Below are 27,199 nucleotides of genomic sequence, written 5' to 3' on the forward strand. Positions count from 1 at the left end.
GGAGGAGACAATAAAATTTTTAGTCAGGAGCATGCAATGGAGAAATCAAAGTAAGTGTACTCGTACTAATCTGCTACTTGTCATGCTTCTCTAGCAAGGAGAACAGTCTTGACTGTTTTGTCTTTCAGGTATTCAGAAGTTATGAAAACATTGCCCTACACATTTACGTTTCATTTTTTTTGCATTCTTCTGAAGGAGACTAAGATTTAAGTCTTTACCTCTAGTAATTTTTTTTAATTCTTGGATACTGTTATCCTTGCTACAGCTGTTATCAGCTGTTATCAGCTGCTGTATGCCATGCTCAGCATAGCTCAGGTACAGTCACAGTCTAGAATTCCTTTAGGGCAAGGCATTACCTTACTTCCTCAGGTAAAGGAAGTAAGAGTGATAGAGGACCAGGGCTTCTAGGAAAGGATTGTGGGACCAGAGGGACTAATCACAAGCACTAGTGAAGATTAAGCAAAGAATTTCTGCATGCTGGTATTTGTGGCCTGGAAAGGGAAGGGGAATTAAGTACTAGAAAGGAGAAGAGTGTGAAATGGGCTGATTCCTCCTTCCTGCCAAACACAGAAGAACACTAAGTGTTGATCCCACAGGGTCTTTGTTTGAAGTTTTAGTATGGTCCATAAAATTTACCTAATTTACAAGCAAAAATCTCTCCATCTTCTGCTATGGCAGTACAAGATATTATCTCTTATCTGGTGGGAAAATCATTGTGATTCATGAATGCCTTTTCTGATGCCACCTTAATGATCAGCATCATCTTCTAACTTATCCCTTTAGTGAAAGTCATCAACTCATTGCTCATAGAAACATCTGATAAGGTATAATTTAGTGTACTTCTTTCAATGGTCTATAATTTTTAATCCTTCTGATTCTTTAGAACTAGCTAAAGCTGATCTCTGATTGTAGTTGAGTACTGTGATTAAGAAGGATTTAAAATAATGGGAATGTATGTTGTTTATTTTCAAGATGTTTATTATGCTGTCAATTGGTAGGTCTACCCATACAGCATTGGTACCTACTAATCTAAGAATTAGTTTCTTCCATTTCCTCAGGTCTCTAATCTTATACCGTGGGATTTACAAATTAACAGGATGATATGATTCTCTTCAGTTAAGAGTTTCTAAGGAAAACTCTTAAGTACAGGTATAGAAAGATCAGTAGATAGATACAAGGTGCATGACTAATTGAATATAACTAATAAAAATATTCATAATTCTAATTATGTTACATATCCATAGCTGGTGTTAACATTTAAGTACAATGCTCACCAGTAAGTCCAACTCTTTTAGCTTCTGTTTGTCCCAGCATCATCTCCTAGCACAGCTGGATGGTAAAAAGAGCGTGGAAGAATCTCTGGTATGCTACATAAAATTCATATACCATGAGCAACATCTGTGCAATGGCCCTAATGTGCTGCTGTTTTCTGGCACTTCACTATATCAATGCAAATGTATGAGACAGCTAACACCTAACATAAAGTGAGAAACTCATATTTCTGGATAGTAATTGAAAATGATAAATTTTAAAAAATTACATTGGTAGATTTTTTACAGTAATTACATTACCCTATGCTGGTTTAATTATCTCTGGGGATATTTTCAGTTGAAAGTTCAAATCTCCTCTCAGTTGCTCTGCAGCTAAGTCATTGTACAGGCTATAAAGTAGAATTTTTCTGTGTAAATGACAGTTTTTTTCAGTGATTTGAATTTCAGTTTTTTATTAAATGAAAAACAAGAAGCAATTCTCAGCATAAAAATACACTTTCTTACTAAGAGAAAATGAAATTATATTTTTCACCTCCACGTCATTATAAGAATTTTTTTTTTACATAATATAATATTTTTTCATAACTTTGTGTTTTAAAATAATATTACATATATGTACCTCTTGTATATACATTTTATATATTTCTATGTACTGACTAAGCAGTAAACTTTGAAACATTGTTAAGCATGAGATCATGTCATCAAAACAATATTTTTGTTTAAAAATATTTGTATCTGTTGTTGAATGAGACAGTCTGTTCAATCCTATAAATATCATATTTAATAAAGAAAAATCCACAGCAAAGAGAAAAACGTCTTTATCCATAAACAACCAGATGAGAAATGGATTTTTATTCCGTCAAATCCTTTTAGTCAGTGAAACAGCACTTTCATGCATACTGCACTCAAGTGATAATTAATATAGCCTAATTCCGAACATGATGCCTGATTTGATGTACTGTCATCAATACCCCATGTTAAAATCAAACCTTGACAGGGACTTAACACCCTGGAACAGGTCATCATATGATAATACTCTTTTTTTCTTTCAGTATTTGTCTTCAACCAAGCAAAGTATTACAAGATAAGGGGGAAAAAAGGGAAATAATTACAAATGAAGAGTGACGCAGGCTGTGACTAGAACATATGTTAGGCTGGGCAGAGGCATCAGTGAATTATATCACTTCATGATGAAGTGGCAGTGGGGCTGAACGGACCTATTTTAAACCTTGATGTATTTTATCTCTACTGTATTTGGTCTGTCATTTTTGGAGAAAGACTTTGTGTAATTGAGAGTCAGCTCCAATCTGCATGACTTGAGCATGAAGCGTAAGCCAGATGAACATTGTTATGGAAAAAAGGAAGCATCTAATAAGGCATAAATGTGGAATAACTTTTATACCTCAGACATTTAAATGTGTTTTAGAAAATGCAATATTTAATGGTATTATTTTCATGGTACTATCAAATAATATAAACAAGGTTTGAAAGTACTTTAAAATTTATTTAATTTTACTTCATTGTTTTAATAAAAATTTTACAGTTAAGACATTCTTTGTCACATTGGGAATGCAATTAGAACTAATTTTTCCTTGCATAATTTTTATTAATGTAGTATATTTTTGTTCTTGAATTCAAGGTTCACCTTCATAGGCTATTTATTAATTTGAGGGGAATTTTTTTTTGATGATGTCCTTATCTGCAATGCCACAAAGAACTAAATCTCTAGAAGAGCCCTCAAGAAGTCTGTATTTCTGTATATTTTGCTTTTAGTATAATTAAAAAATATATTTCAAGGAACATTAGTATTTTACTTTTCATTTATTGTCCAGCAAGAAGTGTTGATGGTGTATGATACATATTTGATCCTCAATAGGAAGAACTTGAGGTAGTTCTAAGAAGACCTTAGAAAGTCTTTAAGTGGGTCTTGCTTTCTGATGTAGAAGAATGCTATATAGCATGACCAACTCAAGGACTATATTACAAGACACACATTTGCATTTAATTGTATCCAACCTTTTGTTTGGATCTGGTTTTGTTGGAAAGGTTCTTTAGACAATTCACCTCTGGAAACAGAACAATTTTTTATTATCACAACTAGGGATAAGGACCAAGTGATAGCATCTGTAAAGCAAGATATCTGTTCCGTATAAAATATTTTCTTCTGGGGTCACTCCGGTTACACAAAAGTGCAGTGAAGTTGCACAGAAGTTGCACAGGAGTGCAATCTCTTGTGCTTCCTCTGTATAGTTATACAGCAGTTTCAAGTTTAAAATTTAAGTGTTATTTACAGCTATTAAGAAGAAACAGGTAAAAAAAGGCATAGTAGTCCAGTATATGAGTCTTAATACTGGAAAGAACTCTTTATCTGTTAGCTAGATTCACACTGACCATTTCCTGCATGTAGAGCATCCTCATAATCAAACAAATTCCATATGTGGACAGGACAGGTCTGATTGCATAGTTTTGATAGCAAATTTTGGGTCACAGGGGTTTTGGTAAGTTTTTCATCGTCAGAACATGTGCATAAAAATGGATTGTTTCATAAATTCCCTTATATTGCCTTCTTCATAGAAAAAAAAGCTTTGCTGGAGTTGAACTGGTGGTCTTATTATGGCAGGTTTTTTTGTATAGGCCACAGCTCTAACATGCTGGGGAAATATTTTACTTAGAAGCCTGTAATATCAGACCAAAATGCTAGTGTGACCATTCCTTGCTTTTCCATTGTTTTACTAATTTCACCTCAGTTTGAGCTCTGTATAACTAACTTCTCCTAACAGTCTGTAGATACCGTTTCCATTAATGTTGTTACACTCACTTAGGTGAGAATAAGAATTTCTTGTGAGTAGAACAATTATGACACAACAACATTTAACATCTTCACATTCAGTTATTGGGATAAACTGCATAATATTCTACCATGAGTAGAAATAGGTAACTCTGTTCCAGTACACATCCAGGCTATAAAATTAACCAGACTTTTTAATGATAAGGAGCTTGCTTAAAATCAGAGCAGAAAGATGAAAGTGGATAGTAGCCATAAAAACTAAGAAAGTCATAGAAGTCATGGAGGCAAACAGAATTTGAAGCCTTTTTTGGTATTGGTTCACTCTGCCCTGAATTCTGTCAGTGTTTCAGTTTCCTTCAGACTGACAATCTTCTTGCAGCACTGTGCTTTACAGTCTCATTTTACTAGTATCTTCAGACTTAATACCTTTCTACTGACTTCAAACTATATATATATATATATACACACACATATATATGTATGTATATATGTATATGAATACACACATATATACACACATATATATTTGAAGAAGGAGAGCTGTTGTAAAAGTTATGTTATTCAAAGACCAAATGTACTGCTTTAGAACTGCATCTCTTTACATGATTCCAGTGTGAAAATTCACTTGAATCTGATATTCTTTTCAAAAATCAAGAAGAAACATTAATTCTGGATGGGGAGAAAAGAGTAAAATTAGCAGAATCTGCAAGATATGGAGATTGGACCAATGAAGGGTAATATTTGGCCTTAAAACAGCAATAAACGTTTTTGTCTTCAGAGCACAGATACTTTCAAACTTTCCCTTTTCTTTTTTTTTTTTTGCCTTTCCCAGTATCTTTTAGAGGTCTTACTGTAATAAAATAGTATCCTGAGTTAAGATACTGTTAAGAGTTGATGATTTGAGGAGTCAAAACGAGAGTTGTATGTTTTTGTCCTATTATGAATAGGTTCAGTTTTCACATAGTGCATTGAAATAGTTTTTCCTTTTTTTTTTAAATATGTACATTTAGTGTAAAAATTTGTTTGAGACAATGCATAATGGCAGCTACATGGTGAGTTTGAAACTGAAATTGGGTGTTTATTTTATCTGTCTGTGCATCATTTTGTGATATTCCTTGTGAGTTGCACAGTGAGAGTGGCAGAAGCTTGACAGTCAATGGCAGGCAGATCAGTAAAGTGCTGTTGTCTGTCTAGAAATATGCACAGCTCGTTGAGTTAGAGCGTGACTCATAGAGTAAAATCCAAACCACTCCTCTCTCCCTTGAACTTTGGAGAAAATTATATCTAAAAAACAAAAATCCAAATTTTCTTAGATTTATACATTTTTTTTTTTTACATTGTGTCAAGATTTGTATCTTTCCTGCTAAATTTTAGATGCTACAATTGTATTAATAATTTTACTACTAATAAGGATGGAACTGGAGAAAAGGCAAATAACAGCTTTTTAGTGTGTAGTTTTTAGATTGTAGATATGGTGACTTTTAACCAGTCCGGATATGTTAATATTAGTAATTGAAAAAATATATGCTTTTGTTTTACAGATCAGTTGTTTTTTACATCTAGAGAAGTGTTCTCTAGAAGAACAAATCTAGAGAAGTGTGGTGTAAGACCTTTCTTTTAATAATTAACTTCCAAAATTATAAAACTTAATAGCAGCGTGATTCTGAAAAGATTTTTGCATTTTCATTATTACAATTTTTAAAGCTTGAATTCATGAACATATATGTCCCAACCTTTCTGAAGTTTTTTTAATGGATTCAATAATTTTGAAATAGTTTTTATTGTCTAGTTTTAAGTGAGGTCCACTGTCCCCACATACTAGTCAATGGGTAAACAAAAAGAACAATTAAGCATTAGTATTTTACATTAGTAAATTACATCTTATCAATCAACTATGAACTAGAAAGTAGAATTATACTGTAAAACTAGAAAACTCTGGGGGTTTGCCCTTGATAGCACAGTATATCATGATGATGATGATATTGAACCTACCACACTTCTTTCAGAAACATTTTTATTTCACTTTTTTTCCCTCTAAGCCATTTTATTTGTTGCAGTTGTTACAGAGAAGTATCTTGTTTTCATTTATATTTTATTGTTCCTCTATCTATCTTTATGCTGTACCCCATGCTCCTTTTGCACCAATGGAATATAAGACACTTCTCTGTACTTGTGGTGTTTATAACAGGATTCCTAATCCAGATTCCCGTACAGCAGAGCAGCTGGAAATATTTAGTGACTGTCTGTACCAGTACTCCCATCCTTTTAGCATTAAAATTAATTTTTCCTCATCTTTGCATACAAAGAACCCAAGTGTGCCCCTTACCTCATTACCTGAAATTTTACAGTGACACCAACAGCAGGAGATGTGGTGGAGCAGCTTTTTGGATATCAAAAGTAGAAGCTCTGGGAGTATTCACTTGAATAGACACTGCAGTTCTTGTAGCCTTTAATAGGATCTTCCTTCTTGACTGCGGATGGCTGGATCAATGTGGGTGGTATCATCCAGGTTTTTCCGTCATTCAGATAGCTTGCAATTTTTGTACCTAAGAGAACAACTAGGCACACATCTGAAGGTTGTACTTGGTGTGTAGTACTAATCAGCAATCTGTGCTGACTGTCATAGAGGAGGCTGAATGACTGAACATGTTTATTTATGCATAGTGTAGTGCAGTGAAATGCTTTCTCTAAACATGAGAGCAGCCTTTGAGAAAGCAATGATAAAGGAAAGAAAAAATAAATTAAGGAACTTTAGACAATCCTTTAGTTAATTATATAATTGTGATAATAATAATTAAGTATAATCATATTTAGATTTACTTAGTTTAATGATTGAAATTTAAATATAATTTAAATATAAATGTTGAATGCATGTGGCATAAAATAAGCTCCAAATTAAGGGGGGTGAGGGGAGGAATAGAAATAGTTTTATTCTTTGATAGAAATGTAGTCCTGGAAACTGTCTGTATCTTCTGCTTTAATTTTTATTCTTATTATAGGTAAGCACTTTTATTAAATACTTTTATTAAATATAATCTATCCACCTGAATAAAAAATAGGTGTTTGAAGAATGGAGTTCAATTTTCAATACATGATTTTAAATATTCCTTGCTTCAATTGATAATTTTACAACCATCCAAAATACACAAGAGCTGCACAAAATACAGTTAGTAGTGCTGGAAGGACTTGTAGTGATAATTTGGAAAAACGTGGAAGCTTCTATTTCACTTTTTTCATGTTCAGTGACTTTGTTACCAATATGGGAAAGAAACAATTATAGAGATCATTAAATTGAAAGATAAATGACAGCCTCTGTCCTGTAAACACAGTATCTGACTGACTCAAGTATTTGGAAAATCAAGATCTTATGACAGAGCATCCATTCTCCTTCAGTTCAGCATTATTTTATACTTTTTGATCAAAGCTACAGACAGTATTTGGAAAATTGAGACATCTTAGTACATTTTTATGTGTAAAGGACTGTGAAATACATACAGGCTTTTCCTTTCATTTTTGGTTTTTGCCTTGGTTGTGTATTTTAAATAAGGTAATAACCATTTGAAATGGATATTAATATTTTATTAAAAATTCAGTTGTTTACTTCACAACCCTTACTATGGAAACCTCTCCCTAATCTCAGATGCACAGGCCTCATTCCCAGCTCCCTTAGCTATACCTGCTTTGTCTGTCGTTTGTCAAAAAAGTCAATAAAAATAATGGCTAAGGATGGGGCCATTCTTTTAGAATAAAAAAGATTAGAGAAATTAAGGAGTAAGGCAAATATCGGTATGGCAATGTGACTCAGAAAATCCTTGAACTTCCTTTCACTGTTAGTGTGTTTTTATTCCCCTTCCTCAAATTCCTCAGCTCCTCTTCTGATCCACCTGTCATGTGGCTGGCAATGTAAACATATTTAGATGTCAGATTACCACTGAAATACCTTAATGCTGTTAAAAGTGTGGATAAGTTTCTCTGTGACAGAATAATGTCTTCCTACAGCTTTCAAGCATGAGCAGAAACTTCTGGATAATACTTCTATGCAGATACATAGTTGTATTAATAATAATGTAGAGTGTGTACAATATGATTTTTTTTAAAGTTACACAATACGTCACAAGTTATCTCATAACAGATTACTTAAAAATAACACAATCCCATTGTAAATATGTTGTTACTAATGCACACCACTGTTTCAGATAGGCAGTATTATTAGGCAGAGTTGTGAAATAAAGAAATTTTCCCAAGTTTTCAAGTTTTCTATCAAATACCTCTCCTATGTTCTTTGAAATTAGACTACTATAAATTGATATATATTTAATAAGAATTTTAAAAATTAATTTATTTTTTTGTCCTGGTACATTTCCAGAGCTCTAGCATGCAGTGAAGGTTTTATAGTCAGTGTGCAGTGCAGCAGATGTCATTCCATTTGCCTAAGTCCTGCTGACATTTGGAGTTGTGGATTAATTGAGCTACAGAATGAAATTTAATTAAAATTAAATACAGACTTGGCCATTGTATCTGTTAATTTTTTACACTCTGGTGTGTACATTTGCAGTCAGCGCCATAGTTAATTTGTTTAATCAGGATGCTATGTGGAAGAAGCTGCACTGTGTTTTAAACTGAAATTATGGGAGATGCCAAGTAGAGCATCATTCCTGTAATTTCATGTACTACCTCCCATGTAAACAATGCCATTGATATGCTTCAGAACAATTTGAAGAGTGTAGATTATTCTATTTGTGAAATTATTGAAAAAGAAAAGACTATGTAAAATGTGTGGGGGAGTGTATTTTTGAAGTAAAGATTTTGTTTAAGCTGATGTTTTAAGTACTCTGATAATTTAGTTCGCTTATGAGAAAATATATTGGAAGTCAAAGCATTACAGAAGTGCAATTTGTTTCTCTCATAAAATGCCATTGTCAGAATCCATTTAGCCTTGAGATAGATCTGTAATGGAAATGTCAACAGAAAGCATTAAAAAATGCCAGTGCTTGATCCTAAGATTTTTTTATTAGCAATTGAGTAGGTGTGTATGTGGGAAGCAGTCAAATCTTTTTTATTCTCTGTGACCACGATTGTATCTGGCAAATACTAGGTAAAGTAGAAGTAACACTTGAAGGAATATTTATGGATTTTGTCTTCATGTGTTTAATTTAGGTCCATCTGGAAACACTTCTGCTCCTTTTTATGTACATAGCATTAATTTTAGGTATTCTGACTCAATCTCAATTAGATGCCTCAAGCAGATAAAGTAGATGGTACTAATACCTCTCCAGGTATTAAAATAATGAAGACATTCATAGATGCCGTCCTGAATATTGCATAATAAACTTCAGTGATACATTTCTATTGTGAAATCTGATTACATAAAGTATCTCATATGTAGTTTACCGAATGAACAGACTTTTAAAAAACTGAGTCTGTTTATTCAGCTTTGTCCTTGATTACTACAATGAAAAATGTTCAGATATAGCATGCTTTACAAAAGCAAATATCAAAATATTCCTGGGTATTCACTCAGTTTCCAACAACTTTTGGCACATGCTTCCTTTAAACGGAGGAAGGGTCCTTACATTTAATAGATAATGAAGGATTCTTCTTCCATGGACTTGTCCATTCTCCACCTGAATCCCCATAAACTCTAAGCATCTCCTGCAATGCCTAACTTTACTGCACATTGCATGAAGCAATTTTTTTTGGTTTTAATGTGATGCTGTTTTGTGTGCTTGAGGCCCACCAACTCTTAAGTTGGAAAAGGTGGTGTAGAGTGGGTTCCTTGTCTCTAATCCTGTGCTGCTTCAGATTTTGTGGACTTCTTTTTATCCTGCTCTACCATCTCCCAGCCTTTGCTAATCCCGCCTTTTTTTGTACCTTGTTCAATTTTATTATACCTTTTTTTCTCTTAAGTTGGAGCAACGGTGAAACAAGAAATGCACTCATGTGAATGAGTCATGAATTTATATCCATTGCTTAGTATGTTACTCTTATTTTCCTGCTAAATACAAATCCTTAAATGCCAAGGTTTGGGGGTTTTTTTGCTTTGGTTTTGTTTTTCTTTTTTCCACATTTCTACTCCTCATTGAACTTACATTTTCCCAGAACTTTTTAAGGCCTCAAGATTTCATGCATGATTAGCAATAATGAGCTCAGAGCCCATCATTTTACCAATACAGTTAGGACTGAAATTCCTGTGTACATAACTTCACTTTTGTATTTTCAGTTTCACTTACCATCCTAACACCCAGGAGATCACTCATGTGGCCTTTCATGAAGTTTGCATTATCCGTTCTTGGCTTTACCACTTGTATGATCCGCAAAATTTGTCATTTCGCATTTGACTCACCCTTTTTTCATCATTTATGAGTAAGTTAAACAGTGTGGGTCCTTGTGGAATTTCTCTGGCATGCACCATGCTAGCTGACTCCTGTGCTTTATCTAGATTTATCCATGTCATGACCCCTTCTTTTCCACCATGACTACTTAGTTTCTTTGCAAGGCTTTGGTGAAAGACTTCGTTAGAAGCTTTGAAAATCTGAGCAGACTATACTGAGCAGATCTCCTTTACAAACTGAATTGTTGATAAGTTTTTCGCAAACTACTTCCCTTTAGCAGGGATGGGCTGACTCTTACCTGGTATAAGCAATTTATCAATCTGTTTACAAGTTCTGTTCTTTGTTATAGTATCCACTAACTGGCCTGGTACACTCTTGAGGCTTACCAGTTTGCAGGTACTCTCTGGAACATGTTTCAAAGGTGGATGGTACATTTACCACTCTCCAGTCCTTAACTGAGTGGGTTTAAGTAGTAGGTTGCACACTGCAATTGGGCGGTGGCAGCGAGGTCCTCAGGACGCAGGTTTAATTAGAGTGTCCTTCTCTTAGATGGATGGCCTTACAGGACTAAGCGAGCTCCATCTGCTCAGGTTTGGAATTAGAGTTGTCCTTCTCCTAGGATGATTGCCAGAAGGCTAGTGATTATCTTGTCTGGGAGCTGCTTTATGCTGATGACGCTGCCCTTGTCGCCCACACAGAAGCAGCTCTGCAGCGTTTAACATCCTGCTTTGCAGACGCTGCTGAGCTCTTTGGGCTGGAAGTCAGCTTAAAGAAGACAGAAGTTCTCTATCAACCCACACCTCAGGAAGTCCCCCATCATCCCCACATCACCATTGGCCAATCAGAGCTCAAGTCAGTCCAGCAGTTTAATTACCTAGGTAGCCTCATCTCCTCAGATGGTAAGATTGATGGAGAGATAGACAATAGGTTAGCAAAGGCATATAGAGCTTTTGGAAAACTCCATAAAAGAGTTTGGCGTAATAAACACTTGAAGAAAAGTACAAAGATCAGTGTTTACAGAGCCATAGTGCTGTCTACTCTTTTATATGGTTCTGAATCATGGGGCATTTACTGCCACCACTTGCAACGCTTAGAACGCTTCCATCAGCACTGCCTCCATACAATCCTAAACATCCACTGGTCAGATTATGTGACCAATCCATCTGTTCTAGAACAAGCAGCAGTCACAAGTATTGAGGCCATGTTACTGAGAACACAGCTGCGTTGGGCAGGGCACGTCTCCAGGATGAAGGACCACCGCCTCCCTAAGATCTTGCTTTATGGTGAACTTGCCACTGGCTACCACAAGAGAGGAACCCCAAAGAGAAGATACAAGGACTCCCTGAACCAGCATTTCAGCCTTGGCCACATTGATCAACATAACTGGTCTACTCTGGCCTCCAATCGGGAGGTCTGGAGACGCACCATCTATAACGCTGCTGATGCTTTTGAGAAAGCACACAGGATCACTCTTGAGGAGAAAAGACAACACAGAATCGTGTCTTACAGAATTTACCACCTAAGGAGTCTTTCTGTTGTGCCTTTTGCAACCGGACATGTCTATCTTGTATTGGCCTTTTTAGCCACCAATGCGCTTGTAACAAATGTGGGTAGAGCCCTTCCCAAATATTAGTTTGCAAAGCCTAGCCATGATGACACTACAATTAGTGGTTCAGCTATTGCATTCCTTTGAAACACAGATACTGTTTGGTCCTGGCAATTTGCTACTCGTGTTTTTTCCCCTCTCTATTTCTCACATAACGTTTTCTACTGACATTCATTTTGACATTGATTTTCTGCTGAGACCTTCTTAATAGAGCTTTATTAAGAAAGCTTCAAGAGTAGGAACTTTCTCATGTTTCCCACAGTTTACTCAGCAGAAGAAAGAAAAACCACCAAAAAAACCAACAAAAAGCTTGTAACACTGGCACAGTGATGGTCTTCTAGCCAGGTGAACATTCAAGCAGATTCCCTGCTCCTGATATGTTTGAAAACACATTATTCTATTGTAAACTTTTAATGTCAACATGGATTTTTACTCAAACTCTCTTCTGGACTGCCTTGCTGTGGTTTTATAACCAACTTGCCACAGTTCATGATACTGCTTTCAACTTTCAGAATGATACCTTCTTACTTTTAATAACTTCGTTTCCCCTCCTGTTGTTTTACTTTGAGTTCTTCTTGGCATATCTGTTCCCTGAAATGATGATTTGCTCTCTACCTCCTGCAAGATGCCATTGTCTTTACACTGCCTCTAAGGATTAAATGCTACCTCTCTTCAGTGTATAAAGCTTTCCATCTTCATATGTAGAGAGCTACAGTTTTGCTGAAGTTGAGTGCAGTTTTTTGAGGAAAGGCACAGTTGTGTGGTATTTAGGGAGTTTGCCCAACATTAAAATCCAGTGCATTGTAGCTGCTGTTACAAAGTAGATTTTTGACATTTCAAATTAAATCTGTTGTTCTACTCAAAACCAAAGCAAAGGTCTCTCACAGACTGCAAAACAGTCTGTGCTCCATCAGTCAGTTACTGACAAAGTCTATAAATGTAGCCATATCAGGTCACAAAATGATATTTTTCCAATCCACATGTGAGATAATGACCCATGTATTATATTACCACTGTGTCTCACAGCGTCTGCTCTCCCTTGGCATATCACAGGAGTATCACCAGTTCTGGTCAGGCAGTCAGCAACATCATTACAATATGAAGTTGTTCTGAAGCTTGACTTCTTTTGCTGTTCCTATTTCTGTCTTACTGCTTGTTTACAGAGTACATGGCACTTTACAAGACAAGAATAGACTTTCAGTAAAATTCAGTAAATGCCTTACAAATAACTGTGTTTTAAAATGCATTTAAAAATGCATTAAAAAGGTTTAAATGTGGCCTTCTTATGGACATGGAAAGAAAGGGATTAGCCAAGGGATTAATACACTACTGATGCTATTATTTTGTTGAGATGCCTCTTTATAGCAGATGAATAAGGATCAAATAAAGGTAGCTGGATGGAAGAAGACACCATTTTTTGGACCCAAAGCTGAAAGAGTGGCCTTTCTGACTAGGAGAACCAGCAACACACTAATTTGGAAGGTGCCATTGGAGTGATAAAGGATCATCCCTGTCTGCAAGAAAGTGGTCAGTGGATGCATCACTTCATGTCCTCTTACAGAGAGTTGTGCATTAAAATCTGTGCTTTTTTTCAGTTGTGGCCGTGAAAAAGAAAGGGGTTTTTTGTGATTATACAAATGGTATATGTCAGAAACAGGCAACTGTGTGGATGAAAAATAGCAAAATGCTAAGTGTCATTTAGAGTGTTTAGGGCAGTCCCTCAGCTGACAGAATGGTGGGTTTGAAAGTAGAAAGAGATTTTTTTCAGGGATTAGAAAGATTTTTAACCTAAATATTAAGATAATAAGATGACATTCCAGAGAATGTAGTAAAGGGACAAATGGAGAAGAGACACAAAACAAAATAGGGATGGGTTGGGTTTTTTTGAGGAAGTGAGCAAAATTCAGTGCTAGGACTGAGAGGAGGAACAGGGGAATGATGCTGAGAGTAATAAAATTCTAAATTAGAGGTGCAACTGTGAAAGAAATAAGTAGAAGACATGAAGAGACAAGAGGTTACAGATATAGATACCAGAGAAGATCATTCGATAGTAGAAGGGACATGTGAGAGTCATGGCAGCAGAGGTGAGAAAGATGCTGAAGAAGAATAAGCAGATCACAGTACTGAAGATGAGAGTAGGAGGAATACAGTGGATATATTTAGGGATGTTGTTATGTTATATAGCCTAAGAGATGCAGGAACACATAATGGGAATATTTTAGAATTTTTTTAACAGTGCAAAGGGAAGAGGCTAGTGATCTGCCATGGCAAAGAGCCTGTGTTTAGCAAAAGCAAATGTGATGTGGGTTTTTACCTCATTGAAGAGAGACATTGAAAGACAATCTGATTTTATAGGAAGCATCTTTCTGTGTATAAAGAGAGTGGTTCATTTAGACCCACAGCACAATAACCCTGTGTAGAATATTTTCGATTTTAAATTACAGGTGTTTTATTCATGCAATATCTATTGTTTTTAAATTTTACTGATCTATTACTGTCAGTTATTTTATGATCTTGAGCTTTAAGGTAACTACTGAGTGATTTTTCTTTTAAAGTTTTAAAGTGATTGCCATTTGGAGTCATTATGTGCCTTTTCATTCATCTATTCAGGATGATAAAATAATCTGCATTTACAATCATTACTCTATTACAGACTTGCAAAGTTTGGGATTACTTATTTTGCGATGTACATATTTTTGAATTATAAGAAATGAAGTTGTCTGCTAATATTGAATAGGTAGCCAATAATTCTTGGTGGATCCATTCTTCAGTCTTGTTCATTTAGGGGCAAAACTCTCATCTTTCTTCATTGCAACCTTGCAAATATAAAGTTTGTTTAAACAAGCTTTATACTCTGGTTCACCTGAAAGTAAAACTAATTTTAGTGCCCGTTTTTGATGCTTGCAACTTTCATATATATATATGTGTGTGTATGTGTGTGTATTTATATGTATATGCACTTTCACATTAAGAATAGAAAACTATGATAACGTGAGACAAAAAATGTCTTGCTCTTAGCCCAATTAGAAATTAATAATCTGTATGTATTTTATCCCTTTGTCTACGTGATATAGAGTCTAATACCTCTGACATTTGCTGCAGAAATCGCTCTATGGGGTTCTCTGCTTCACATAGTTTAGACTTGCCCCGAGATTATTTAATTATGGAAAAGAAATTTGTGCTGTCATTCAACTAACACCAGAGGTTTCAAGTGAAACCAACAATTGCTAAGTTTACATAAATTATTAAATCAGACTTAACCTAAATTTTTCCTTTTAGACATTGTGGATGACCACATGTCTAGTCTAGAACATATAGTCAGAGCAACTGCTCCTGTCCTGGAGTAGCTATTCTATAAATAGAAATAATTTTTATTTGCTTGTTTTGAAAATAATACAGGGTCAGAAGACAGAAAATATAATTTCCGAACCACCTACTAAAAGCATATGATTGCACCAGTACTCTTAATCTTGTGTAAGATGGTCTTCTAAGGATATACCCAGGTTTTAATAGATTTTGTCAGGTGAACACTATTGGAGCATTTTTCTGTTGTGTTATGCAAGATTGTACTGTCAGGCTTTAAAAGCATTGCATGCTATCAGAATTTTTTTCATCACTCTTGAGAAATGCTACTGCAGTATATTTTATTTTCTGTTTCTATTTTTATTTTTCTTTTCTTTAGCATAGTATTCTGTAATTTATAAACTATCCTGAGAAACTGACATGCTTTTGTTTTCTCTCTAATAAGTATTTTAGTTTGGTGACCTCTGATCACTGGGCAGAATATTTCAGAGGAGATAAGAATGAAAGTCTGTAAAAAATGCCATGTCTCTGATGAAGGGATGCTTCATGCAGTTAGTATGAAACACAGTATGGGTTTAATCCTCGACTACAGGCTGACTTTAAAATATCATAACTCAGCTGTGGTCAACCCTTCATTTTTAAGGGTGCTTTGGGGCTGGACTTTTTAATGATGTAAAGACTATTGCAAGATATGGACCTCCTTAAATTCTATTTAGTATCCATAAGGCGTGGCTTTATAATCATCACCTTTGCTGTAAACTGTACTCATGACTGTATATGGACCAGTCAAAGAAAATGAATTATTATTATAGGATTGTAGCAGTATTCTTATGGAATCCCTGAAAATAGAAACCTGGAACTGTTTTTTATTTACTTTTACAGAACTATGAGTCTTTTTGAGCAAGCTGTATCAGATGCATGATATCTCACTATCATGAAGATTTGCTGTGTATAGTTTTGTATTGTAAGGTTTTAGGAAATTTTCAGGTTTTTTGTTTGGTTGGTTGTTTTTGGTTGGTTGGGGTTTTGTTGGGTTTTTTTTGTTTTTGTTTTTGTTTTTGTTTTTTTAGGAATGCTAAACAGTTACTTATAAGAAGTGTTTGTTTCTGTTAAGAAAATGGTCATTTGACATTGACATGCTTGCCTAATGTGGTGGTTTGAACCCCCGCAAAAATCCAGTCTCCAAGCTTCCCCCACCTTCCCACAATTTACCTCAACACCAAAGAGAAATTTTCAGGCAGGCACACCTCTGTATGGGGGAAGGGAAATATATACATTTAAAATAAATACTATACAAACTAAAAACAACTATATATATACAATATTAACACACTTCTATCATCCCTTCGAGCCCCTCCCTCAATCAGTTCAGGAGAAACCCTCAGGCTGATAGGTAAACAGTCTTTCTTTCTTTGGGGTGTCAGGGAAAAGGGTTTCACTGATCACCCCCCACCAACCTCCAGCTCTTTGCTGGGGTCTTTTCTTCCTCAGGAAGTCCAACAAGATAGCTCTGAGTCCGACCTCCTTGGTTCTGTGCCAATCTCTGCTGTGTGACTCTCTCTCTCCCTCTGTTCCGTAGCTGCTGCAGTTCAGCTCGGCTTGTCACATGCATGTGTCCTGGGAATCATTCCTCCTCCATCAGTTTTCAGCTACCCCCAGCCAAACTTCTGCAGGGCACCCTCCAAGCCTCTTTCTGGCCCGTCTCCAATTTCGCCTGGAGTTTTTTCTCCTGGCACCGAGCTGCCTTCTCAGCCTGTCCTCTCTGGCTCAGCTTCAAAATACTAAGCCTTACATCCCCTCCCAGCTACAGTGAGGGGGAAAAGCCCCCACTCAGCTTTCACTATGGTGTTCGGTCCGGTTATAACTGTCCCGAGCTGCCCACAGCCTCGCTGCAAAGGAGGGGGAAGACGGCTTGGCTGAAAGCCTGCCTCTCTCCCTCTTACCTCAGCGGTTGTGAGTCTCTTCCCTCACAACACATACACACTCCGATGCTGCCTCCAGCCCTGGCTTAGCCAGAGCTATGGGGCCCAGGGCCCCTCTTCCCGGGGGGGAAGGGAACCCTCCACCCCTGGGCCCTCTCGCACACATACCCAGACAGAACAGCAGACTGACTCCCAACTCTGCAACTCTGCCAACAATTTCCAGTTATTGTGTATATCTAATTTTCACAGGAGCGAACAAAACCAGCGCTGACTGGTTCCTGAGGGAAGACTGTCCTGTGACTAATCAACTTTAACTCTAACTCAGGGCCCCTGTGAACCTGAGATAGGGGGGAAGGCAGCTGAAACCATGACACCTAAAAAGGGAAAAGACAGTGAAGATACAACTTGGAATTTCTAACACTCCTCCACAATTTTGGCTGTATAGTTTGTTTTAAACTAAGTTGTGCTCTGGAAAGTTGTAAGGACAATAAAAAAGCATTCACAGTTTGAGTCAGACTCTACAAAGTCCTGTATTTATCTAAGGAAAATGTTAATGTATGGAGGTTTTTTCCTCCTTTTGTTTGTATGATTAGTTTTAATTGTGTGAATGTGCATGAGTCACATTTTCCTGTTAGTTTAAAATTTTATTTTTAAGAAAAATGAAAGTTGCTCTTCCTCGCTTTGTTAGAATGAACTATCTGGACACTTGACAAGTAGTTATGGGAGAAAGTAATGCTATACCATCTCTTCTAGGTGTTGCATAAAGATTGGGTAGTTCCATCTGTCCCCTTTTTCTTTTAAGTGATGTCTTCTTCAGCAGGAAGTAGAAAAAGAATAGGCTTGCTTGTCTTCAGCTCTTCTCTTTTAGAAAATTGTTTTGAGTAATTGAACCTTTGGGTTGTAATGTTATAGCATGTGACTTTCTGCCGACCTTACTGTGATCATCTGGTTCTATGAATGTGCAGCATGGCCAAGAAAACGATGTGAGAAGTATGGGGTAACGCATGTTCATTCACATTAAGCCATTGACATGGAACCATTTCTTGATTTTTGTATCAGACCCACTGAGTGTATTCCTCCGGCCTTGCCTATGCTACAGACTGCAAAACAGCAAAAATAGTATAGGGATATTATACACGAGGTACTTCAGGTACAAAAAACTTAAGCAGTCTGGAGCTCCTCACAGGCTAATTTTCTTTGCTGAAGCAGAGTAAATTAGCCCACGTGAGCCTGTGCTGCTTAGAGTGCTTCTGGTATCCAAGTTTGTTCATCTAAGAATAGGTTTGGAAATTCTCTATTCTTTGCAAACTGCAGTGTGGGCATACATTTATTATCTGATGATGGCTGGGGCATGCGTGGAACTGAAACAGTTAAAGATCAGAAGATCCTCTACCTGTCAGTAATTTTAGACACAGTTTGAATGACCAAGATAAAATGTAGATGAATGTAATCTCCCTCTCAAAGATGAGATATTTACATGTTTATTTAGTAACCATGACATAAATGTCCAATTAATTTGAAATATATTGTTTAAAACATGCATTTACAGTAACTATTCACTTTCATATGCTGGTGGTTTGTGCTGGAATTAGAAGTTTTATTTTCATCTGAACTCTCTATGCCAGACTTCTGTTTATTGAAAGGATCAGTGATAGAAAAAAAAAAAAAGAAAACCCAAAGCACAGACAACTCTGCATCTGCCAGCCTAATATATTAATATATCAATTTTTATTAAAAAATGCGATTCCTTAAATAAAAGAGGCACCAAATCTATGTGTTATTTTAATTTTAGATGTAAAATTACAATGTAGGCCATAAAAATTGGAGTTTTTCACAATGATGGCATAAGAAATGTTGTTTTGCACTGCTGTATGACAACTTCCTAAAATCCATATTGAGTCACTTTCTGTTATTTTCTTTGAAATATCTTTTAAAAAGTATACAGTGGTCTGTTAAAGGGCAAACCAGTGTATATATACTTAAATGAGTATACTTCATTTTGCTATAACTGTGACATAATTAAAGCAATAATAGTGCAGATCTCCCCCAATTTAAGAAGAGAGGTTAGAGAAAACAAGTGTGAATATAGATTTAACTCAACTTTCTTGTTGGATATTTTGTTTCTAGAAATGAAAGTGTTTTGATGACGTAGAGAACACGGTCTAGTAACTTCTAACCTGAAATGAAGACATGCAAAACTATTTCAGAAAGATTTTGAACCTCTCTAATTATCTGCAGTTATGAAGACTTGCTGTATTTCTGAGCTATAACAAGGAGATTTTTGTAAAGTGTTCTTCATTTCAGAACTTGTTTTATATAAGAAATATACCTAAAAAGCTAATTTCTTTTCTCCTTTCTGCACTGCAATCCACAAAGTGTGATTAATAATAGATTTAAATTTGCTAAGTGCATTTACTCCTTTGTGCCATCATAAAGAGAATCTATTACTGTAAAATTGAGGCTTAGTTCCAAATTGCACCATTATGAAGTTTTCTTCCAGCAATGTTTTGTCTCTAATACACTTCCCTCATTGTAATTCTATTGCAAACCTGATGTCTAGCATCAAGTCTCACAATAATTATTTTAAATTGCTACTAGGAACAGTAGTCCTGGTGGGATATATTACTACCATTCTAACAAGATGAATTTCAATGCACTTGTAACCATATTATGGTGTATTATGAAAAGAAGAAAATCCTTGGGTTGTAGGTAGGTAAGCAGATTAAGAATACTATAAACTGATTTTTATCAACTTCTTAGCACTTCATGTTGTACTTTTATGTCATCAAATTAAATTAGTATTATATATTAAAGTGTATGATAAACTGTCACTATATAGTGGTTTTAAGTAAAACTTAACAATGAGATAGAGTGGAGCTTTAGAAATGAAATTGTTCTTCTGAAATTACTACTAGACAAAGCTTGGAAGTCTCCTGAACTTATATCAAGAATAAATAAAATAACAAAAAGAAATGTAAACTAAAGGAAACTCCATAAACAATAATTTCAAAATGACAGAAGCCGTGAAGTTCTGTGGCTGTACTTCGTAATGAGATTACCAATTAGCTCCTAAATTCATACCAATTACCCTAGAAACTTTAAGACAGATATTCACCAGTTATTTTAAAATGAGTACCCAGCTGATGTAATACAAATTCAGCAAAGCACCTTCTATGTTTTGCAGTTCTAGAATTAAGAGCTTATGCTGTAATTAAATGATAACATAATTATATGCACACTAAAATTCAGTATCATTCCAAAGTTATAGTCAGATAAATCTGTAATATCTAAATCTAAAATGAATCCTTACACAGTATGACTCAGAAGATGGCTAAAACTTTGAACTTCCCCAATTTCATATTTTAGAAAATTTAGAACTGAATATAGTTTAAGCAAGATTAAAATAATCTCCCCATCCAAAACAGAGAATAAGACAAACTTTTACATCACTCTATCTTGTGCAGCACTACCTGCAGTGACTTCATCCATAGATACAGCTATAAAAATTACACCACATTTTCTTGGTTTGGGAAAAATAATGTCATGTTGGTGGAAAAAATTACAAGAAACAGAAAGTACCTTGAGTCTAATGGGCTCTTTTGTTTGACTGCTCACATCCCTCTTCCTAAACATTTCATAATGCCTTTATCTTCTCCCTCCCATTTCCAAATTGCAGTATTTTCTGTGAATTTATGAAAGAACGTACAGTCCAAAAGTATGTGTTGAAGTTGTTTTTTTCTATGCATGTAGCATGGAAAAACCATTACCTCCTAACTGCCAAATAATTTTCAATTTTCACTATTGATTTAAAACATTGGTGTAAATAACTAAAGATAGTTTTAGATATTCTTTACTGGATATTTTGGTATTCTTCTTTCCACTCTCACTTTAATTCCTTGAAACCTACACTCCTAAGGATGTTTAAAGTTCAACACTTCTGTGTTTGCATTTTTTTTTTTTTTATATCTGTGTATATATGTATTTGTATGTATGTATGTATATAAGCTCACAACCACCATGCCCAGATGCCCAGGTTACACATACACTTCGACAGAGTTATAAAATGAGATTTTCACATAACTGTGTATCTTGTCATCATCACATATTAAATCAAAACAAGTAAAACGTATGGAACTCTCCAAACTCAAACAGCTATTGTCAGTGACCAAATTTTCACATTTGGCCTTTACTTGCTCACTTGTGTGGTAAGGTCACTGCAGACTGTGATTTGTTAAATTTGATTAAAAGAGAGCTCAGATCCTCAAAGGAAATGGCTTCTCATCCAGTGTAATGTAAAGTAAAGGTCTGGGCTGGAGCAAGGCTAAAGTACTTATCACCTTGCAGAGCTGATGCCAGGAACTGACAAGTAATTTGGCAATAAGTATGTTGCTGCCATTGGTGTTGCTCCATTAAAAACAAATACATAATTTTACTTTTGTGCCTTGACAATTTGAAATGCTGAAAATAATTTTGTTTGTTTAGAGTGAGTGCAAATGAGTGCAGTGAGTGCAGGTGCAGGTGTCATGCAGCTCCAGCAGTGTACTACAGTCCATTACGAATTGACAGCTTTTCGGTGAATGTGAAAATAGTCAATTTTTCACATTCTACCTCTTTTTATCTGCTTGAACTCTTAGTAGAAGCATTGCAAATAGTTTATGACAACTTATACACAATCCTTCCAGAAGTTCATCAGTGGTGGTGACTTGAACCAGCTTTGCTACAAGTCACAGAAGCAACTAGTAAAATGCTATACCCCTACCTGTTCTGGCAGCTATAAATCACATTAATCCAACTGCCTTCCATTAAGTAAATCTTTCCAATTAAAAATACTCATCCCAGACTGAAAAGACCAGGAACTAGAGTAGTACTACATTGCCTTCGCACAGATATTTCAGTCCTTCTTAGTGGTAAAGCACTAAAAACCACACTTCAAAGTTATTTTCCAAAGTTTTGGGAAAAAAATTGACACATTACTATATTAAAATTAAGTATTGTGCAGTGTCATTTTTCCCCCCTTAAATTACTTTCAGTGTATGGAGATTACTGTACAGATGTACGTTGTTAGACATACCGTGAAAGTAAAAGATATTTTTACTTTAGACTGGACTGAATATATAGTGTGCCTGAGAGCTTGCTGCTAGGCAGAAGTCAAACTAGGAATCTGAGATATTTTCTAATAAATAAAAGGCTACTGTTAATGCTAAACAAGATGTATTCCACAGCGCTTTTCTTTGTCCAGCAGAGGCTGTTGAAGAGAGATAAACAGAATTTCATCCAAGGCCCTCTGAGTGTTTATACAGTAAAACCAAAGATGTATAGTGCTACTGGAAACACTCAAGTGCTAAATAAAAAATTCTGTCAGAGTAAGCCCATGACTTCACCTCTTGGGATTGATAACATCCTTCGGCTTAAATTATGAAGTGAGGCTTAATGAGAAATTGAAATTAGCTTGGAAATTTTTAGTAATTCTTACTTCTTTGAACCTAGGAAAAAAGTTACTCATTTGCTAGTTCAAGAAGTAAGGCAAAAATATATGCTGTTGAAAATACTTTAATAGTGCTTAACTTACCAACACTAGATGGCAAGAGACATACTCTATCTAATGTTAAGAAAGTACCATGTGAATTTACCAATATGTGTATCATCTTCAGATTTTGAGAGTGTTGAATGGATTATTGTCCAGAGCTAGATAAATTTGAATTCCACAGAGCTGAAATGCTGGAAATTAGCTGCATGATGTATGAACTAAATAATAGTGTTTCTGACACAGGAAAAAGTGGTGGAAATTAAACATCTAGTTATGCGCACTGTGTCTGCACAATGTGCTGCATGCACTGCATGTGTTAGAATTTCTTCTCAGTTCTTTTTTTAATCTTTTATTCATAGCATTGCAGGTAATGAAAAATTTATGCCTTGAGTCTGGCATTGAAATTAAATGCAAAATGAAAACAGAAGCAGTTTATACTGACAGTTTAAATGTCTTTATCTAGCATACGGTTGCACTACAAAAATCACTGTGTGACTTTTAAAATCTCCCACGTGCAAAAATGCAAACATTGCACAATAAAGGATAAAGTTAGGACTCTCTGTATATTAACAGAAAAGTTTTCATTCATTATTATTCCCTCCTAATTTTTCAGAATTATTTCAGAACATCAGATAAATGTGAATGCAGATCTCCACACAACCCAGCTACTGACACCGTTACATGATATAGAGAAAACAATTGGGTTTTGCATTATATTTTATGAAGACAATTTCTATACTTGCCTTGTTCAACTTGCCTTTAGTTCAATGAAAGGCATACATCTTGTACTTGCATATTGCAGGAGTGAAAGGTTAATTATTCAGATGAGTAAGTTCCTGAATTGTGATGGTCAAAGTGTAACTGCTGTTATAAGAGCAAGATTACTAAGAATCATGCATATTTTTTTAAAGGCAAAATCCATATAAATCAGATTTTAGAAAGTATAAAATAGTGTCTTAAAAAGCAATTTTTATGTAGCAACTTTAGCTATAAATTACTATAATTAAAATGTTATTTTATTCTGAGTCATTCAATCACTTCTTGAGGTGTATACCTGCAATTATTTTTTGGTGGTGTTTTTTTTTCTTCTGGTTTTAACTGCTTAACTGGTCACTAATTACAATTTTACAAGTAAAATTAATATCAGGAAAGTAATTACTCTGAACTTTGGTGAGTAGTGTGTTATTGTGCATCATTAGATCGATGTCCTAAAAAAATTAATATTTTTAAAATGATTCAATGACTGAAATGTGAAATGTACTGTCTAATTGCAGTCACATAGAGTAATAACTGTAAAACACCAATTACATTTTCATATGTAGAAGCCTGTTCTCCAGTACTTACCAGTTTTGCATTCAGTTTCTAATTTGTGACTTTTTACAATGCCTTATATAAATGTTGGTATGTATAATTATGCAGATAATTTTATACAATATTAATTGTGCTAAGAGTGTACTGAAAGTCTGTTTAATTCAGTAATTCATTTGCATTTTAATGATTCTAACAGCATAAGGTTACAGAGTAAAATTGAAACATCTCGTTGAGTGCTACTGCAGTGTGAAAAGAGTTGAAGCTCTTATTTTGTGCTCGTAAAATCTATTAAATATGTAATTAGCAAAATTCACATTTAAAAACATCAGAGAACACACATTTGTGAGTTACAAAAATCAGCTGCTGTATATCTTAAAGTCCATTATATAACAAAAGTCCATTATATAACAAAAGGATATTTTAAGTGTTTTGGATTTTGATACCTGTGGCATTTGATTGCTGATTTTAGTGTGTTCACTACAGGGATTATGCACTTGAGTAGATAATTATGGTAGTGATGGTGGACTGAATATATCAAATGCACTTGGAGAACGAGACTGAGATGCCTTTCAATGGGAGGGAGGAATGTGACAAACAATTACTTTTTTATTTTCTAATCAGATCTTTTAAAGACATAAGATACAGTCTAGGGGGTTTTATACTGCAGGTGTCAATATGCCAGCTTTCACAAATACAGGGAATAACATATTCTGTTCATGTGTATCAATAGATTTTAAGTTAGCTGTGTAACATTTCTTTCATTTCCTTTACCATATACAGATTTAATATCATCATGAATAAATCTAAATTGTTTGCTTCTTTATTCCTAATTCTTGAAGCAATGTGAAAGCCTGGAGAGGTTTGAAGTGACAGCATTACAAGCAGTCTTTTGCATACATGGCCTTTAGGGATGAGTGACTACCTTGCATCTAATAAACAAGAAAGTGAATTCATTGAATAATGAATTAAGTGGCATAAGTTGTGATAACAAGGAGCAAATGTAACTTTAGATGAGTGGTATTTGCTTTGTGTGGTGTTATCTGAGAGGGCTGTTGCTTCGCCAAGGGATAGATTGCTTCACCAAGGTTCATTATATTAAGATGTTATTTCACAGAACACAGCCTAAAATGATCTAGCAATTTTTTTCATTTGCTAGCTCCTTTGTGTGCCTCTATCAAACCTACTCTCTCCACCAGGGGGATAGGTGAGATTCTTTTAAGCCACTGAGTTTTGTTTGTAATGAAAATTCCTAGTCAGTTTCAGATGGGTCACTCAACAATTAAATAGAGATGTCTAATTGGTTGATCCATATTAGGGTCAGCAGCTGGTTACAGAATAATGGCTTGCAGTGCCCCACTTGCACAGTTCTGAACCAAATTAAATTATTAATCCACTCTTTGCTTCAGTGTAGCTTCACAGGGATCCCTAGCCTGCCATACCAAATAAAGCAGAACTACTACTTTACATTTTCATTATGATGAGTTATATTTTAAATTGCAAATACATTCCTGTTTAGTTCACATGGAATATCATATTTGGTATCTTGACTTTCTTCGTGCAGTTGGTGTTTATGTTTATCTTGTTATTTCCAGTTATTAAATGGACCTGGGAACTCATTGGCTTAGAGTTGGTATAAATAAACTATTGAAACAGTCAGAATATGAGAGTTTGAAAGAACTGAAGGGAAGATGTTCATTTTCTTCAACAATTTTTTAAATTGAAAAGGATTTTATGTATTGAAATGATCCATAAGTTAATTCACAATTAAACACAATCATCTTTGTAGTGGCAGTGGGGAGCAGATCTCTTACCTTTTCTGCCATTCTATGATTATTTTAATTTTGCGTTATTTAATTAGTCAAAGCTGATGCACATCGTATCTCAGATTAAGCAGATTATTACAATATGAAAAGAACTGTGTGTTCTCAAATAAAACTTGCAATTTTTCTTTTATCAGTTACACTTCATAATTCATATAGAGCAACAACTGTGATGAATCAGATTCTACATCAGTGTTAATTCTAGCGTGGTGAGGAAGATTATAACTTGAATTATACTACATGAAATAATGGCAGGAAATATCCACCTGTATGATTTTTCATTATTTTAAAACTAGGTATTTAAAGATACCTAGTGCCAATTCGCAGCAGATGAAGTGGTCTTGGAACTAGATCCTATTGCTTTTTAAATATACATATACATATATATATGTGTGTGTGTACTGCCTTTGGGAATAAAGAAGGTCTTGTTTTTAAGTTAAGAATGAGATTTCAGGCTTTTATGTCATGTTAAATAGAGAGTGCTACTTGTTGAGCGGGGGACCTGAGAAAGAGATAATCCAAAGGGATTGTTGCCTAAATCGTACCTTGAAGTTTGGGCAGCTATTCTAATGATTCTGCACTGATGGTGGGCCCGGCCCAGTTCCAGTGATGATATCACAAGAGCAGGATTAGTCCTGTTGTGCCTATGTATGAGTTATGTACTGATGACGTGGTACAGTATTGCAGCTTACTCCTAAACTAGATATTAACAGCTGTTTCCTATGTCGTGCATCTCCAACTGTAGAAGAACATGTGATCACAAAATAGTTTAGCTGACACTTTCAAATAAACCTGTTATTCAGATCTTGGATGATAAGTTTTAAACCTGATATGGATGATCTTGCTTTTGTCTTGTTTTGTTTGTGAGGAACTAGTCTTGTGGGAGATTTTTTGGGGTTTTTTTCCGAGTTAATCAAGTCTAGAGAAGAATCATGACCAAGTTAAATGAATGGTAGGAACAGTACCAGATTAAGTGCAGAGTAAAGGAGGAGAAAAATTTGAAGCATTTATATACTTTCCTTAATTCTTACTGTATTAGTGATATTAATTTAGAAGAAGAATGGAATTTTCTGTTTAAAGTGAGGTTACTGTTGAAAAGAAATTAGGGTATGTGAAAAGAATAGACCTGAGAATAATACAGAAGTATCATTACAGAAACTCTGTCTCATTTTGAATGATATTTCCCATGGTTGGATACCCCTCTCATGATGGATGTGGCAGGCTGGGAAGAGCTCAGAAGGAGTAGTGCAAAGTTAGAAAGTTTATATTACACCTGAAAACAGTGAAATGTGTGTGCAGCTAATGTGTAGGTCATACAC

At 35.2% G+C, this 27,199-nt stretch overlaps 1 protein-coding gene across 4 annotated transcripts in view; it reads left to right on the forward strand.

Annotated features, from left to right (window-relative positions):
* KIAA0825 (KIAA0825 ortholog) overlaps positions 1-27,199 on the forward strand; it is a 245,049-nt gene that overhangs the window by 175,398 nt on the left and 42,452 nt on the right. The window lies entirely within an intron of this gene.

This window comes from Manacus candei, unplaced genomic scaffold (assembly GCF_025592945.1).
Source record: "Manacus candei isolate 608988 ecotype Guabito, Panama unplaced genomic scaffold, ASM2559294v1 h1tg000027l, whole genome shotgun sequence".
In the NCBI taxonomy this organism is placed as follows: Eukaryota; Metazoa; Chordata; class Aves; order Passeriformes; family Pipridae; genus Manacus; species Manacus candei.